An 18,310-nucleotide genomic window follows, 5' to 3' on the forward strand; every position below is an offset into this window, starting at 1 on the left:
TATATAGTTGCATTCTCTTAATGAATAGAATGATTTGTTCTAATGGTGTTTGTAAATAGGATCACAAGTCCGCATCTTGTACAGCAATTAATCACTAAGAAAAATATATGCACTGTATTATTTCTGGAAACTGTCCTTCTGATATGATTTGAAACTGTCTCATTGCTATCTGTTTGTCAATAAAACTTTGGAAAAAAAAAAACAAAACATTGTATTGTCTCCCTGGTGTGAGAAACTGACAAGGTAAATGAGGACCAAAACATTCAATAGATAGTTTGAAATGGGTAGAAATTGCACAAAAGGAAAGAACTAGGGTAGGGGAAAGAGGAAAAGGGGAAAGAAGGAAAAAAGAAAGATACACAAAATGGTTATATTACTAATTTCTCCTAATTCACTGAAAATAAAGGCTTGTGCTAATATCATTAGGAAATTTTGTTTTTCTGTATTTTAGGGAAGGGACTTCAGAGTGTTCATAGTCACATTACTAGATCAGACTCATAATGATTCTCCTGTTTTTGCAGCCTCCCAAGAGCTGGGATTACAGGCACGCACCACCATGTCCAACCTCAATTGCAGTCACAGTGAGCCTCCGGGGCGGGGCCAGCACGGCAAGCCCAAAGATTGAACCCCTGGTCCCTGTGCCTGCTTGCAGGTGCTTTAATCTGCTGAGCTATTTGGCCAGCCCTATTTGGAAATTTTTTTATACCCCATATCTTGTACTCTGAGTAGCTACTTTGAAAACAATGATATGCAATGTATTAATTGGTGATATTCTCCTATTGTTATGAAATTTGGATTTATTCTTTCATGAAATAAAATGTTAAAAAAAGAAAATGAAATGAGATTGAGCATTGAACAACAAAAATAATTAATTTCATGGCAGGTATATTGCAGACATTAAGATGAAATTATAACAACAATAGAGAACTAAGAAGAGATTTCCATAAGTCAAAAATTCTAGTGAAAATATTTAGGGGATATAGCAAAATAATCCAACAAATTTGTAATGAAATAGATAATTGATCTTCACTGAGTTAATTCTTTGATAATAGTTAATTAATGAATAGTGAAAGGCAGGAAATCTGACAGGAACCTAGAAAATTGTGGCGATGAGTTGGAAACTGTCCAGATTGGAGAGAAGCTACAGATGCCAAAGCATAAAAGAAGAAAATATAAAAGTACCTGGAAGAGATAGCATCTTGTGGAAATTAAGTTTCTTCAAGTGCAGAGACATCACATTCATAGACTAGATAAATATTCAACTTTCCATTCCTGTTGTTCTAGAAGTCAGTCCTAGCACCCACATCCTGTCTTCTTTATTTTCCTGTCCCTCCTGCTGTCATGAGCCACATTGCCTGTTTCTGAAAGTTGTCCCTGAAGTTTTATATTTACTGAATTTTGTCCACAGGAAGACAATTGGAGTTTTTATGTAGACTGAGATTGAATAGTTATAGACAAGAGGCCCCAGGAAAATTACTAAACTTTCTATGGTCTCGGAAGTCCTCATTAAATAAATTGTTCTGTTTTCTCCCCACTCTCCAAACAATTCACCTCCCTTGAGATACAAAGGAGATAACAGAGTAGAAAATAATCAGTCAATTTTGTGTTTATAGAAGTACCATTGGGTAGGGGTGGATGCATCTCCTCAAATGAAAAACTTGACATAGTTTTATTTTCAAAGTCATAAAATGTCCCCTAAGGAAAGACTTATCTTTATGAATAACCAGTCTAGGAACCACGTGCTGTGGCATATTTCTTTTTAACAATTTTTGAAGACTTTAGAAATTCCATTTTGAGTCTTTATAATTATGACAAAGAAGAAATCTCTTTCACATTCCATATTTTTGTCTTTTAAATTAACTTATATATTTGTTTAGATTAGTAAATCAAATGCTGCATACATATTGCATACAATAAGAAGCCTAGAAATATTTTACCTTGTACAATGGTTAAACCCAAAATATTAAAACATGAATTTTTCAGTAGTTAATCTTTTGATCAAAGTGTTTATCAGCATCTTCCAAATTCACAGTATCTGTTGTACAATTTGGATATTGTTTACTCTATCAAACTTATTTTTATTTCTTCTTTTAATTTTTTGACCAACTTTGCATACTTATATCTGAACATCTAATGTGAAGACAGCAATATGCAATATAACAACCATTGTTGAATTTTTATCTTGTTTAGTGAAGTTGTGTATCATTTCTAAATTTTTGTACTATTTTTTATTCACTTCAAAAATAAAAATATGGGGGCAGGCTGTTGGAAGAAAGAAAGAAAGAAAGAAAGAAAGAAAGAAAGAAAGAAAGTGATGGGAATAAGAGGAAAGGAAGAGAAAAATATATATCTAGCTTCTCTTAGTTCATTCAAAAAAAAAAGTTTTGTGCTAACATTGTTTGGACAATATTTTATTCCTATATCTTATACTCTAAGTATCTACTATAAGCATAACAATATGCAATGTAGTAGTTATTATTCCTCTCTTATTAGCCTGATTTGAAATTCTGTTTTGTTTCTTTTTTCTTTTCTTAAAAAAAATGGAAAAATAAATAAAATAAAACCATAGCTATGCAAGAAGAAGAAGATCCATCTTCCAGTGTTTCATAATGATCAACAAACTAATCTTTTAGGATGTTTTAATAGCTTTAAATTTAAAAAGGAAAAGACTTTTTTCTTGTAAGGCCCCAAATGAACTCCAAGTTGTACTTCATCCAGTTGTTTTTTTAAGATTGTTAAGTTTCATGAATCAGTAAATATTTCAGATAACCACTAAAAATGTAAAACTTATCAGCTCATATTTTTCAAGAATCCAATATATCACCACTAGCTGTTGTATACTGATCTTTGGAGCTGATTTCTCCTAAGAAGAGTTGTGCACCCTTAAGCAACATTGTTCAAAGCTAACTCCTAACTGCCTCAGTCTCTGGCAACCACAGTTCTGCCCTAATTTTCTTTGAGATTCACTTTTTAAAATTCCACTCATGAGTGAAATCATATTTGTTTAACTGTAGTGAATTTATTTAAAATAGTACAATGTTCCCTAGGTCCGTGCATGTGATTGTGAACTATAGATATTTCATCTCCAAATAGTAATCCATGGCACATTTATATCATGTGTTCTTTACCCACTCGTCTGATGGTGACACATAGCTTGATTCAACACCTTGAATTTCTTTAAAACTTTGGAGAATTGATATATATTCAGTAACGGGACTCCTGCATAAAACATTATTAAGTTAGTAATAGTGTTAATATTTTCACCACAAAGGTTTTTAGAGACCTTTACACATTGTTTTCTGTAACAGTTTTATTAAAAAAATAAAATCATCACACAAAGTGATATAAGCACAGCTTTGTTTATAGCAGTACAGTTCATAATAGCCAAACCTTGGAACAGCCCTAGTGCTCATGAACCAAGAATGGATTAAACAGATGTGATTATTTTATAAGAACCAACATCATACATAAAGTCTGTCACTTTCCAAGACATTATTGAAGCACAGGCCTGTACTCAAAAAAAATGCATGCATCTCTACTGCAACACTACTTACAATAGGTGCATGAACATAAATTATCCCAATGCCCATGAATTGATAAATGGATAAATAACTTGTGGTGTATACATAAAGTAAAATACAATTCAGTCATAGAAATGAAGAGATTCTAGGACTGGGGCGATAGTTCAGCAGCCTAAGTGTCTGTCTGGCAGGCTCAAGGTCCTGAGTTCGATACCCAGCATCAAAAAAAAAAAAAGGAAAAAAAAGAGAAAAGAGAAAGAGAAATAAAAGAAAAAGATGAAGAGATTATTATCTTTAACCCATGAAACAGACTAAAGGAAGAAGGAAAATTTAAAAAGGAGAAAATGAACTATGAAAGAAAAAAATGGAAGGCAAGAAGGAGAAATGCAAGAATCACAAAAAAGACACAAAATCTCAGTGTTATCATAGGCATTATATCACTGTGACAAAAGGGTGCCTCTACTTTAATTTAGACATCAGCATTTATGTTCAAAATCGAATCAATGTTACAAAAAATGAAAACTATGTTCTACTGTTAGGTCAAGTTATTAAACATCCTGCACCCAAATGCTTCCCTTCAGAAATTACATGCACAAGAGAAAATATCTCAACTAAACTTCATCATTGCAATGTATTAATTACTGTAACTGCCCTACCAACCTGTTTTGAAACTGTCTGAATGCTATTTCTTTCTCAATGAAATTAATATAAAAACTTCACTATCCATAATGTCACACAAGGACAGAAATAAATACAATCATAATATGGCGGTTATTTTGCTCTGATGATTTTAATTTTTTATCCCTCCCCCAAAAAACTACAATCAAATTAAAGTGAAGGTAGTTAATATCTAAGCAATAATTTTTCAGAAAACTATGTCAACATGATATAAGTTCCTCAGGTCAGGTTGCAAATTTCAAAAACATCTGTAAGAAAAGGTAGCAAATATGTAATTTTAGGCAGCATATATTCAGAAGAAAGGTAAAAAATGAATAAATAATAGAATTGTTGGGGAAAATGAATGCAAAAAATATATAAAAGAAAATTCATAGCAAATAGAAAAAGGAAGAGAGAACTATCACCACGCTTTGGGCCCGCTCCATATCTGACCAACCCCAGGCCCTGGGAGTGTGGAGGACAGCTTCTGCTCTATCCTGTGCTTGCCCGCCAGTCCAAGCCCAGGCCTGCAATGAGAGCCTTTGCCCATGTTCTCCGGACCTCCCCTGCCTGGCCAGACCCAGCACAGCCCACCCTCTGAGTAAGAACTTCCACCACACTCTTGGGAGTCCTGCACATCCACCAAATCAGAGCCCCAATGACCAATGTAAGACTAATAGGCAATAATGACAAAGAAAGAGTCAATACAAGTGATATAAAAAGAATATGGGCAGAAGTAATAGCAGAAAACTTCCTAAATATGAGGAAACGATCAGATATTCAGGTAAGCGAAACATACTGAATTTCAAATAACTTCAACCCAATTTAAAACATACCGAGACATATAATAGTCAAGATCCCAGAAATACAACACAAGCATATCATACTGAAATCCAGTAGAGAAAAGAAACAGATCACATTCAAAGGAAAACCAATCAGAATTACGGCTGACTTCACAAACCATGAAGGCAAGAGAAGCATGGAGCAGAGTACTTCAAGTCCTCTAAGAAAGCAATTTCCAGCTGAGACTACTATACCCTGCAAACCTCTATTTCAATTTTGATGGAAAAGTGAAATACTTTCATGACAAAGAACAACTAAAGAATTTCATGATGACAAAGCCAACCCTACACAGGCTCCTGAAAGATGTTCTAGAGATGGACCAAAACAATCAGAACTCCACCAATGAGAACAGAAGTAACCCAATAAATAGAATAAACAATTAAACACAGGAGAAAAAAGAGTTAAAAAACAGCATTTAAATAACATGTCAATCATAAGTCAAAACATCTCAATTATAACCATCAATGTAAATGGACTTAATTCACCAATTAAGAGAAATAGATTGACACAGGGGATTAGGAAACAAAACCCAACAATATGTTGTATATAAGAAACACACTTAACTCATAAAGAAACTCATAGGCTGAAAGTCAAAGGATGGAAAACAATACTATATGCCCCAGCACTTCAGAAAAAAGCAAGGGTAGCAATCTTGTTCTTAGTCTCAACTTCAAACAAAGAATGATCAAACAAAATAAAGAAGGCCAGTATATACTATTTAGGGGAAAAATTCAAGAGGAAAAAAATAACACTCATAATTATGTATGCACCAAACACAGGAGCACCCAACCATATAAGACAAACCTTATTAGACATGAAAAATCTAATATCCAATACAACAATCTTAAGAGGAGACATTAACATCCCCTTATCCCAAAAAGATAGATCAACCAGACAAAAGATTAGCAAAGAAGTAGCAGAACTGAACCAGAGTTTGGAACAAATATACTTGGTAAACTTATACAGAGTGTTCCACAAAACCACAGTGCAATACACATTTTTTTAGCTGCACATGGGTCATGTTCTAAAATAGACCACACATTAGTACATAGGTCATGCTTAAGTATATGCAAGAAAACAGAAATTACCCCATGCATATTATCTGACCACAGTGCAATGAAACTGGAAATAAATGACAAAAGAAACCAGAAAACAACCCCTAAATACATGGAAATTAAACAACACCCTACAAAGCAATCAATGGGTTCTAGATGAAATTAAATAAGAACTTCAACAATATCTATAATTCAATGAAAATTCATCCACAACTTATCAGAATTTATGAGATGCGATGACAGCAGTTCTTAGAGGGAAATTCATAGATGTGAACTCACACATTAGGAAAACAGAAAGGGAACAAATAAATACCCTAATACTGCACCTCCAAATCTAGAAAAGGAAGAGCAAACCAAACCCAGAGCCCAAAGACGGGAGGAAATTATAAAGATTAGAGCAGAAATTAATTCATTTGAGAAAAAGAAAACAGTTCAAACAATTAACGAATCAAAAAGCTGGTTCTTTGAAAGGTTAAATAAAATTGATAAGTGCCTAGAAAACCTCATCAAAAAGAGGAAAGAAAAAATTCAAAGACAAGCGATAAGGAACGAAAAGGGTGTGAATACTACAGACCCAGTGGAAATTCAGAAGATTATCAATAGCTACTTTGAGAATCTTTAAGATCACAGAATAGAAGCCACTGTCTATGGACTAAACTAAACCATGCACTAAACTAAAATCAAAATAGATTAAAAAACTGAACATTAAAACAGAAACACTAAATCTCCTAGAATAGAAAATAGGAGGATCTCTTGAAGACATATGGGTAGGCAAAGAGTTCATGAACAAAAATCAAATTGCACGGGAAAGGTACATATTACCAAAACTGAATCAAAAATATATAACAACTCTCAATAACCCAATAACAGCGAATGAAATACAAAATGTAATAAAGAGCCTGCTGACAAAGAAAAGTCCAGGTTATGATGGATTCACAACTGAATTCTACAAAAAATTCACAGAAGATATAATCCCTACACTCCTCAAACTCTTCAATGAAATTGAAAAGGAAAGAGTTCTCCCAAAATCATTCCTGGAGGCAAGTATTATACTGATACCAAAATCAGGGAAAGATGCAACTAAGAAAGAGAACTACAGACCAATCTCCCTCATGAACATAGATGCCAAAATCCTAGCAAATAAAATGCAGCAAATCATGAAGATCATACACCATGACCAGGTAGGATTCATTCCAGGGATGCAAGGATAGTTCAGTATTCAAAAATCTATAAATGTAATGTACTATATCAATACAGTGAAAATGAAAAACCACATGATCATCTCAATTGATGCAGAAAAGTCGTTTGACAAAGTCCAACACTCATTCATGTTCAAAGTCCTACAGAAAATTGGAATAGAAGGCCTCTACTTCAATCTCATAAAAGCCATCTATGACAACCCAATGGCTAATATAATTCTCAAAGAGGAATAACTCATATTTTTTGCTCTCAAATCAGGTACAAGACAAGGATGTCCTCCTATTCAATTTAGTTCTAGAATCATTAGCTAGAGCCATTAGACAAGATGGAGAAATAAAAGGAATAAGAATAGGTAAAGAAGAAGTGAAACTACCATTATTTGCAGATAACATGATACTTGGAAGATCTAAAAAAACTCAACAAAGAAGCTACTAGAATTGATAGACAAATTCAGTAGCATAGCAGGTTAAAAATCAATACTCAAAAGTCAATAGCATTCCTCTACACAGACAACAAACACACTGAGAGGGAAATTAGGGAATCAATACCTTTTACAATAGCCACACAAAAAATGAAACACCTTGGAATTCATCTAACTAAAGAAATAAAAGTTCTTTTCATGGAAAATCACAGTACTCTGAAAAAAGAGATTGTAGAGGATTTCAGAAAATGGAAAGATATTCCCTGCTTATGGATAGGGAGAACAAACATCGTGAAGATGGATATACTCCCAAAATTGTTGTATAGATTTAATGCAATCCCTATCAGATTACCACCAACATACTTTCCAGACCTACAGAAATTGTTCCTAAAATTTATTTGGAACCAAAAAAGACCTACAATAGCAAAGGCAATCCTGGCCAACAAACACAAGGCAGGAGGCATTACAAATCCTGACTTGAAATTATGATACAAAGCTACTGTAATAAAATCAGCATGGTATTGACAACAAAATAGACCTGAGGATCAATGGAACAGATTAGTAGATGCAGAGGCCTCTAGGAATGCACTCAGCCACCTAATCTTCGGCAGAAGGGCCAAACACACTTACTGAAAGAAAGATGTTTAAAAAATAGTCTCTTTAACAAATGGTGCTGGAAAATTTGGCTCTCTACATGCCAAAAACTAAAACTTGACCCAGCTCTATAACCATGCACTAAACTAAAATCAAAATAGATTAAAAAACTGAACATTAAAACAGAAACACTAAATCTCCTAGAACAGAAAATAGGAGGATCTCTTGAAGACATATGGGTAGGCAAAGAGTTCATGAACAAAAATCAAATTGCACGGGAAACACCTGAATGAATTAACAACTGGGACCACCTCTTATTGAGAAGTTTTTGTACCTCAAAAGAAATTACCAACAAAGTGAAAAGACAACCCACAAAGTTCGAAAAAATCTTAATAAGCACTCAGACAAAGGTCTGCTCTATCGAATTTATAAAGAACTAAAGAACATTAGGGCCCCTAAATTTAAAGACCCAATCCAGAAATGGGCATCTGAGATGAACACACATTTCTCAGAGGATGAAATTAAAGAAGCGAATAAATATATGAAAAAATGCTCCTAATCATTAGCCATCTGCGAAATGCAAATTGAAACAACACTGAGATGCCCTCTCACCCCAGAAAGAATGGCTATCATAAAGAAATCACCCAACAACAAATGTTGGAGAGGCTGTGGGGAAAAGGGAACCATTCTCCACTGCTGGTGAGAGTGTAGACTAATATACCCATTATGGAAATCAGTGTGGAGACTCCTTTAAAAACTAGGACTGGAAATTCCATTCAAGCCTGCTATCCCCCTACTGGGAATTTTCCCAGAGGAACTGAAAGCATCATATCATAGTGATATATGTGTACCTATGTTTATAGCAGCACAATTTGTGATAGCCAGATCTTGGAAACAACCAAGATGCCTGTCACATGTGGAATGGTTGAAAAAGATGTGGCACTTTTATATAATGGAGTATTACTCAGCTATAAAGAATGATAAGCTTGAAGCCTTCATATTTAAGTGGATGTCACTTGAAGGTATAGTTATAAGTGAAATAAACCATTGAATGAATTAACAACTGGGACCCACAATAAACCAGACCCACATCTGTAAATATTGTATTGTCTCCCTAGTATAAGAACTCAAAAGAGAAATTACATATAGGAAGTTACAACACAACTAAAAGGAAAGTGACAACTTGAGGATTGGACAATGAGGAGTGGGCAAGGAGAAAAGCTGGCAAACATGACAGTGGCAAAGCCATGGATTTGCATGCACAAGACGGGTGGGGCAGTGATCTTGGGGGACATCAGCAGATTCTTGAGATTAGCGACTGGCTGGTAAGATTCTCACCCTAACTGTATATGCTGGTGCCTGTGAGCCAGGCAGCTGCACTGAGGATGGCGATGTGTAATAGAGGGGTCACAATTGGAGTGCCTGCCATCCTGGTCTTCTAAATATGTACTTCTTGTCATGACATACCATTTATTGCCATAATGTCTCTTAGAGTTTTTTTAAAGGGTAATAAATGAAAAAAAGACACAAGAATAAAAAGAAATGTCACAGGTATGTCCTATTACAATTCTGTATATGGTTAGATTTCTAAATTGCTTTGTAAAAATATGTAAATGCTTATTTCTACTTTTATACAATTATTTTCCTTCATATTCTGTAAGACTTAAAGTTCAACATATCAATATTTGATGGAAAATACCTGTTCCATGATATGCCAAAGATGTTTGATATTTAGACAGATAGGGTAAACCAAACTACATATATTGCAGGTTAATAATTATCTTCTCTTCTGGAGGGTTAACAACATAAGTTAGCAAATCAAAATTGGAGAAAAGGAAGGGCTTCAAGGTCAACCAACATCTTGGCCCTAGCCTTTCAAGGTCAGTGAAGACTCGGGACATAGGAGAACCTGTACTGTAACAACATGTAACTCAGTTGTGCTCCAAATTTTCTGATCAAGAAGATTATGGAGCCACAGAAGAAGGTGATCGATGATGTATAGTGTGCCTGGGGGGAGTCATAGGGAGAGAAAAAATATTCTCTCAGTCTTTCACAGGGAGCAAATTGGCCAAGCAATGGCCGTGACTGATCCTCATGGCTGACACTGACAAAGGATCTACAAAGTGCGGTACAGGACTACAGGATAAATCCTGAGGGCACTTGACTGACCTTATCAGATACAAAAGTTACATTTCTTGTTATATAGGTCTTGCTTTATCTTGGTCTTAACCATTCAACAGAAAAGTATAAAAACGAGGTATATAACGTAAAGCCATATTAATACGATGAGCTGTGAAAGGCTCAAGTCATTAACTCCTGAGGATAACCCACTAATATTGTTGCGCATGCTCTCGCCAGCAAGGAAGATGCAACACACAGCTCTTCCTTCAGCGGTTTATTCAGGCCCCTTACAGCAAGCTTCTTCTCTCCCAATTCCATTACACACTACAAAGAAAAAAGGGGGACAGCAGGCAAGGGGATGAGGAAATGGGGAACTGCTTTTCGCTGGTTATATTCACAGTTGACTGTACTGATTAGCAAAGCGACCTTGACCTAACAGCATAACTCTATCCCATGCAGGGTTACCTGCAGCTTGATTGGCAGCTGCTTCCTCACCTGCAAACTCAATTAGAAAGGTTCTCCAATCAAGATATTGCCCAGGGCTCAAGCATGCTCGGGCTACACCACTCCAATCCCCAGGGGTCATGCAGTAGCGGCTAAAGGCTTCCACCTGGGAGACAGTGAATGCGGCTGAAACGCCGTAGGTTCTAACATATTCAGCCAAGGACTTTATCGTCTTGAAGTCCAGGGGATCATGGTATCTATTACCTTGGGCGTCCTGAAAAACAGGATACGCCAAGGAAAGCTCCGACCGGACCGTCCTCTCTAAGGTTTTCTTCTTTAGTTTAAGCTTTTTAGAATGAAGTAGCTCTTGGGCTGGCGAGATGGCTCAGTGGTCTAAAGCAACTACTTGGAACAAGCTTGGCAAAGCACAGGGACCGCGGTTCAATCCCCCAGCACCACATGCCAGCCAGCCCCGCCCCCTGGTGGGCTGAGCTGGCCACACACACACACACACACACAAATAAATAAAATTAAAATTAAATTAAAAAAAAGAATGAAGTAGCTCTTGTAGGGCCAAAAAATTGGGTGTGAAGTAGACGCGCCCATGATTCAACTTATACTTTCACTTCAGAGTTCGCTCATAGGCAAACTGGATTCACTCGTAGGCGAACCTTGGCACTCCTACTTTATCTACAGATAGGAGCCCTAAACCCCACTTTTGTCGCGGATCCCCAACTTACCCAGGGACTTACCGGTGCACCCCCTGACCGCTGAAGGTTCTGAGCTGATGGCTTGAGATGGAGTCCCCGTACGGGCCACCACTTGTTGCGCACGACCTCGCCAGCAAGGAAGACGCAACACACAGCTCTTCCTTCAGCGATTTATTCAGGCCCCTTACAGCAAGCTTCTTCTTTTCCAATCCCCCAGCCCTTGACTAATATATACTCCCGAGCCCAATCCCAGTGCGCCACGTGGGGATCGCCCATGGGTCCAGCATATGCGGAAGCGAATCATGACTGCAGCCCTGGCCATATAAGGAGTTGTTGTGCACAGAGAGTGCTCACCCATGGGGGGTGGAAGGCAGAAACCAGTGCCATCTTGTAGGTGCGGTCCTTCGCAGCTCTCCACATTATATACTGCTAGACAGTTGTTTAGCTGAATTCAAACACCTATAGTAGTTAGATGCCAATAGAATATCCACCTCTGACAGGACAAAAACAATTTTAAGAAAAGGGAGACAAAGGAAAGATCATTTTGTATTTATATATACAAAATAGGATAGATATACAAATACTTCCACTTAATTCAATGAGTAGAAAGAGGTGTACTAATAGGATTTGGACAGGATATCCTGTCTTCTTCTTGTACTATGGATAACCACTAAGAAGATAACAATGTACAATGTATTGATTATTGAAACTGTCCTATTAATCAGCTTTGAAACTGTCTCATTCATATTTATTTTTAATAAAAAAAAATGCTGCAAAAAAAGGAAAAGGAAGAATTCTGTCATTTCAGGGAGAAAAAGAAAGCAGGATGTTAAAATTAATAGCATTTGTTACTGGGTACACATTAGAACTTGATAGGCCAGCAACTTCACATCAAAGGCCAGAGGTTGCTCTGCTGAGGAGTCTTCCCAAGACACCCTTCACATCCTTGTTCCTCAGGCTGTAAAGAAAGGCATTCAGCATGGGGGCCACCACAATGTACATCACAGAGGCGACCTTTCCCTGAGAAAAATGATTCTCTGAAGAACTGAGGTACACCTCAAGCCCTGTTCCACAGAACAAGCAGACCACACAAAGATGAGAACCACAGGTAGAAAATGCCTTATACTTGCTTGCAATGGTTGACCTCTTCATTAAGGAAGAAATAATCTGAGAATAAGAAAAGAGGATCCCAGAGACAGGAACCACACCCAGTAAAGCACCTACTTTCCTTCTATTCGCCACATACAGTAAGATGTTATTGATGAGGGTGTCAGAGCTGGTCACATTGAGAACCTGAGCTAGTTCTCAGAAGAAATATGGGATTTCAGTGCCCATGGAATTTCAGTTGCTGCAACAGTAGAATATGTTATCAGCGATATACAAAACATGATCCATGATAAAAGAACCAGGATACTACAAAGTCAGGGGTTCATGATGACAGTGTAATCCAGGGGGTGGCAGATGGCCACAAAGTGGTCATATGCCATTGCAGTCAGTATAAAATTATCCATTCCAAGAAAAATAGTAAAGAAGTATACCTGAGTGAGGCACTCTATGTAGGAGATGTCTTTAGCCTGTGCACGAATGCTCATCAGCATCTTTGGGACTATAGTGGAGATTAAGCCAATGTCAACAAATGACAGGTTGGAAAGGAAGAAGTACATGGGGGTGTGAAGGTAAGAGTCAGTGATGCTGGCCAGGATGAGCAGCAGGTTTCCAACCACTGTGATCAGGTACATGAACAGGAACAGCCCAAAGAGAAAGGCCTGCAATTCAAGATCGTCTGAGAGCCCCAACAGAAGGAATGGTGATACACCTGTATGGTTGTTTGCTTCCATGTCACTGGAGGAGGAAACACAACCTTTAATGAACAGTCAAGACTAGAACCTTAGTCACCACTTTACAATATCATCCTTAGAAGGGCATCCTGTATTGACTCAAGCCAGTGAATCTGATTTGACTAGGGTGTAGACCATTTCTGTTTTTTTAACTGTTTAATCATTCAGACTTTCTTTGAGTCAGCAGACATCTCTTTTATTACTGACTCATTACTTCAATTTTTTAGATATATGATAATGAGCTATTTTAATATGACTGATGTAAATTAATTGTAGGCATCTCACATCTTTTCTTTTGTGTTCGCCACAGGTTTTCATGCTATAGCTCCATACTCATTTTAATATTCCTGTTTAATTCAAGTAGCCTTTATTATGTGAGTTGACATTTCATAGTGAGAACACAGTGCTCTGTGCCTTGCTTTTTTTCTTTTCATACATGTGATTGCTACAATACTTGGCATTTTTCTTAATGTTACATACCAAATTTATTTGCAACAGTCAAAACTTGGAAACAACTCACATGTCCACAAACTGACAGTGCTATGCCTGTAGAACAGAATATATATAGCAATAAATATGATGAACTTCAGGTATAAACTTCATTAATCAATCTAAGAATAATTATGGAACATGAAAGAAACCAGAAAAAGCTAAGATTCCTATTGGAAAATTCTACAAAATGCAAAGTAATCTATTATAAAGGAAAGTAAGCTAATTACTGATTGGTGGGCTAGGAAGGGAAAAAATGTCCATAAAATGACATGATTAAAATATGAGAATGATGTATATGTTCATTATGGGAGGAAGCCACTCCTTGCTCTACCATGAGGGATGCCCTGAAAGCTAGACATGGTAGATGAGATCAGAACTCTCAGTGAGAGTTCTGAGATCCTCAGCAGAAAAAGACTATAAGCTTTGTGCCCCCTTAGATAACATTTCCCATACTGGTGCCTTCATATCTCTCTATTCCAATCCTCCCAATTGTCTGGAAGAGGAAGAGATAGGACTTCCAACAGTCCTGCTGCCACCTCCATGTCCCCTGCCTCTCACGGGGCTGTGCATGGTTCCTGCTGAGGCATGATCAGGAGTTTGGAGCCACTGTCTTTCAGCTTCTGGTGGAAGATGAGGGGTGAAGATTTGTCTTCCCAGATGACAGAAAGCAGAGTCAGACAGAAACACCTTGATACAAACAGTGACTTTGGGAAGAGAAGAAACAACATTAAGACCTCATCTCATCAGACGCTCAGAAAACTGAAAGGCAGTGGGCACAGGCTGATGTTTTGTACTTGTATGGCTTTGACAGCCTAATGCACAGTGCTCACAAGTAGTGTCATTGGTCTGTTGTCCCAGGCTCTCAGGACTTGTCAATATTAATGCATGTGGAGAAGAAGAAAAAGGAATTACTTTAAAAAGTTCAATCTGGGGCTGAGGTAACTCAGTGGGACAGCACCAGCCTAGAGTCTGTGATGTTCTGGGCTCAATCCCAGCACTGGGAAAAAAAAAAACAAGAACAAAAAAAAGACTACATCTACACATTTCTTCTTCCAAGGAGAAAGCATGAAATGGCATGACCTCATGTCAAATAATTAAATAAAATGTGGATATTTTTAACAATTTAATGTACCACTTTTTGGCTTTCAGAACTATCAATCCATTGAATCAACTTGAGTATTGGATGCAAAAATTGGCTTTCTTGAACATAAAGCTGATAGAACTTCCATTTTCCCAGTTAAGATGTGTATTTTTCAGAAAATTTTGAAAATATTTTTTATGAAAAAATAAAACATTTTTAAAATATATCAATATTTAATACTCTTTATTGTCCTTCAAGTAGTTACTCAGAGTCTAAAACATGGGCAAAAAATTATCTCTTACAAAGAAGAAATAAACAGATAGTAGCTCACAATGGTTTCCTGCCTTGGAGCCAGACCACTATGGACTGAATCCTATAAACACCTTGAGCTAGGGGCTGGGAAGATAGCTAGGTGGTCTAAGCACCTGCCTGGAAAGCAGAAGGACCCAAGTTCAATCCCTGGTACAGCATGCTGAGACCTTGTACCAAATAAATAAATAAATAAATAAATAAATAAATAAATAATTTTGGTTTTTTTTCTCATTAACTTCATTGAAAATCAAGAATTATATGGCATATTAAAAATTGTAGGCAAATATTGAAATGTGAGAGATATAAGATGTAGACAGAGTGAATTTTTTTGACTGAGTGAATTTTAAAGAAATATTTCTGGGGGCTGGAGAGATGGCTCAGTGGTCTAAAGCACCTACTCGGAACAAGCTTGGCAAGGCATCAGGGACCGCGGTTCAATCCCCCAGCACCACATGCCAGCCAGCCCCGCCCCCTGGTGGGCTGAGCTGGCCACACACACACACCTCTCTCTCTCTCTCTCTCTCTCTCTCTCTCTCTCTCTCTCTCTCTCAAATAAAAAAAAAATTTAAAAAAAAAAAAAAAGAAATATTTCTGAAATGAATACATAGCATGAGATTGTTAGTACAGCACGTTATAAATAATTTACAAACTTAAATGAATAGAACGATAAAAGTTGTCTAAAATAAAAATGATTAAGAAAGAATTAACAGATTAGTCATATAGTAGTTTACTCTGTGCCAAAATAAGGAAACTTATATTCATATAATTGGAATTGTCAAAGTAGAAAGGGCCGGGGAGATGGCTCAGTAGAAAAAGCGCTTTTCTGGCAAGCACAAGGGCCTGAGTTCAAACCCCAGTTCCTCCAAAAAAACAAACAAACAAACACCACCAAACAAAGTAGAAAGAGGTAGGCAATAAATATGTAAAGATTTAAAATTTCTGAATTTAGTTGAAATTACCACAGATATGTGGTAATTTGGTAATAATTGTGGTAACTTGGGGATAGGACATCGCAGAAGGTTCTAGTATGTCATGGACACGGACAGTGTCTATGATGCTTACTAGGACAGGCATCATTTGTGGGATTGAGCTACTGCTATTTTCTGGATATTCACCCTGGAGACCCAGACAAAATCATGACCCATAGGGCACAGGAGAAGTCTATTTGTAGAGTGTGCTGATGGAAATATTTTGCTGCTGTATACTAAAAAATAATTGAAAGACTTCTGCTGTATACCTCTTTTTTCTCCTGTGTTTAATTGTTTGCCCTATTTGGTGGGTTCTTTCCATTCTCATTCATGGAGTTGTGATCATTTTGATCCCTCTCTAGAATCTCTTTTTGTAGTCTACATAGGGTTGGTTTTGTCATCATGAAATACTTTAGTTGTTCTTTGTCATGGAAGTATTTCACTTCTCCATCAAACCTGAAAGAGAGTTTTTCAGGGTATATAAGTCTGGGTTGGAATTTGTTTTCTTGCAAGACTTGTAGTACTGCCTCTGCTACAGGGCAATAATATCATTATGCTTCTCTTCTGGATGTTTAACAACTAAAGTTTACAGATAAAAATTTAGAGAAATAGAAGGGTTACATTGTTTGTTTTTAAGGCAGCTTGTCACTTTCTATTTAAGGATCATGGGGACCTAAGTAGCCCAGTGTAGTGGTTGATACATTGTATCAATTTGGGAAGTTGGAGGATTGGATGGGCTGGTTCTGCCATTCCATGCCCTGGGGCATGGGGAGCTCTGCCCTAGGGTGGGGAGGGCACCATCTCTAGAGTGGTTCAGCATTTAAAAGGATATTTAAGGGGGATTGAGAAAGGATGGTTTGTTCCACTTCCTCAGAGGAAGTTCATCTTTACAGTGAGCTTGGATGTCATATCCTGGCTTCCAGAACAGATTCTTTGGCCTCTGCCTTGGATTCTTCAGCCTTCCATCACAGAATCTTTAGCCTTCCATCTCTTCCGTCACAGACCCATCAGCAGAATGATACAGAGCACTGCAGTGAGCTCCAGACCTCCGACTGAATCCTTCAGTATCTGATGTGCAGACACCCTCTGCACACTTCCTTATCTGACTCTACAGCTGACACCACTCACAACGTTGTCATATACAATACTTTCCATCAGGCATTATTGTTTTTATTTGTTTCTGCTTTCTTTTTATTTCTTGAGACAAGTTTTCTCTGTTTAGTTTATGCGGGATTTGTATGTAGTAAGTTTCTCTATTTAGATTATGCTGGCCTTGTAAGTATGTAGCCCTCTTTGCCTTGGAAATTGCACTGAACCTGTGTCCTCAGCCACCTGAGTGCTGAGATTAGAGATGAGTACCTTGAGCACCAGCTTTATTTTTAGTTTCTCTGTCATACTGAAACTGAAACCTGAAACATTCCACTATGGTATAGCCAACACCTCTCTTTAATTCTTGTTACATCAGTATGATTTCCAGGATGTGCTAGAATTTGAGACCCACTCAATTGTTCCTTCAGCATTCTGAGATTGCAAGAATCATGAACCCACTAAAACAAGTTTTTGGCATACACACACAAAAAAGACTTGTAGTACTTTTTTTGTTTGTTTTATTGTGTTATAAATTGTTTTTTTCCCATAATTTCATTTAGAAACAAATAGCAATGAGACAGTTTCAAACCAAACTGGTAGGACAGTTTCAATAATTAACACATTGCATACATTCTTCCTAATGGTTAATTGTTGTACAAGATGCAGACATGATATCCTATTTACAAACACCATTAGAACAAATCACTCTACCACTTTGAATACATAGATACCAAATGGATATTCATCTGTATACCCTTTTTTTGTTAAGTTCTGTTATTTGAATATTATAGGTGTGTAAACTCAGCAAAATATTTTAAAAGAGTTCAGAGGTCCATAATAGTATTGGATCTTCTGTTTCACAGGCAATGTCAGAAATTCTTGACCTGAGTCCCCTACAGCTCAATATAACAGCATGGCTTTACTTCTTATACTTCGTTTTTATACTTTTCTGCTGGATGGTTAA

At 37.0% G+C, this 18,310-nt stretch overlaps 1 protein-coding gene and 1 pseudogene across 1 annotated transcript in view; both read right to left on the reverse strand.

The window, feature by feature from the left end:
- LOC101575571 (olfactory receptor 7D4-like) overlaps nucleotides 1–18,310 on the reverse strand; it is a 65,128-nt gene that overhangs the window by 19,667 nt on the left and 27,151 nt on the right. The gene's annotated exons all lie outside the window — the stretch shown is intronic.
- Nucleotides 12,458–13,838, reverse strand: LOC101576759 (annotated as a pseudogene).

The sequence above is a fragment of the Octodon degus genome, unplaced genomic scaffold, assembly GCF_000260255.1.
Source record: "Octodon degus isolate 3935 unplaced genomic scaffold, OctDeg1.0 scaffold00050, whole genome shotgun sequence".
NCBI lineage: Eukaryota > Metazoa > Chordata > Mammalia > Rodentia > Octodontidae > Octodon > Octodon degus.